The sequence below is a fragment of the Sinocyclocheilus anshuiensis genome, unplaced genomic scaffold, assembly GCF_001515605.1.
Source record: "Sinocyclocheilus anshuiensis isolate Anshui unplaced genomic scaffold, SAMN03320099.WGS_v1.1 scaffold2177, whole genome shotgun sequence".
NCBI lineage: Eukaryota > Metazoa > Chordata > Actinopteri > Cypriniformes > Cyprinidae > Sinocyclocheilus > Sinocyclocheilus anshuiensis.
Window position 1 is genome coordinate 196,259 of NW_015552714.1, and position 1,021 is coordinate 197,279.

Consider the following 1,021-nt stretch of genomic DNA (forward strand, 5'->3'; position numbering starts at 1 on the left):
GTACATATACCTTATACACACACACACACACACTAACATATAGACTATTGTTCAAAGATTTGGGGTCAATATAACTTTAATGAAATTGATACTTTTATTCAGCAAGGATTCATTCAATCAAGCCAAAGTGACCTTTAGAATGTGACAAATATTTTTTTCTAAGTAAATGCTGTTCTTTCTATACATCAAGAATCCTGAAACAAATGTATAACTGTTTCCACAAAAATATTAAGCAGAACATCTGTTTTCAACATTGATTATAATAATAGGAATTGTTACTTTAGCACCAGATCAGCATATTAGAATGATTTCTGAAGGATCATGTGTCATTAAAGACTGGATTAATGGCTGCTAAAAATTGTACCACAATTTAAGCATTTGTACCACAGGCATAAATTACATTTTAAAATATATTAAAATAGAAAACACTTATTACTGTCTTTACTGTATTTTTAATAAAATAATTGCAGCCTTGATGAGATTTTTTGTAAAAACATCTAAAAATCCTACCGACCTCTAGGGTTGTGACGGTGAGGAAATTTTCCCACTGGTTAATCGACGTGTGACAATACCGGTATCACCGCGGGGCGGGGCGTTCCCTCTTTTCCTCACTTTCCTTCACTTTTAAATAGCTTGTAAAAGCAGTGTGCCCATTTTACTTTCACTTTAAAATAGCGCCAGTTGTTAGGTAAAGCAATTGTTCGTTTTTAGTTTGTTTGAATCAAAAGCAATACGCTGTAACCAGAGAAAATGCTCAGTGACTAGTAGCATGCTGTAAAGAAGATCTAGAACAAGCATTTTAACGCAGACATGGACAGGGGTCAAGAGGGAGAGAAAGAGAGGCAAAAATTGGGTATGGTACATCTGAGATATCCTTGATTATTTGCTGTAATATTGAAGGGGAGATTAGAGTATGGATTAGAGGGATTTTGTTTTTTTGTATTTCCTTGCTGGAAAATCCATTGTAAGCCGCTAACTTTGTTTGAAAACTCTGTGGTTGGTTTCTAGCTGGTTTAAGCTA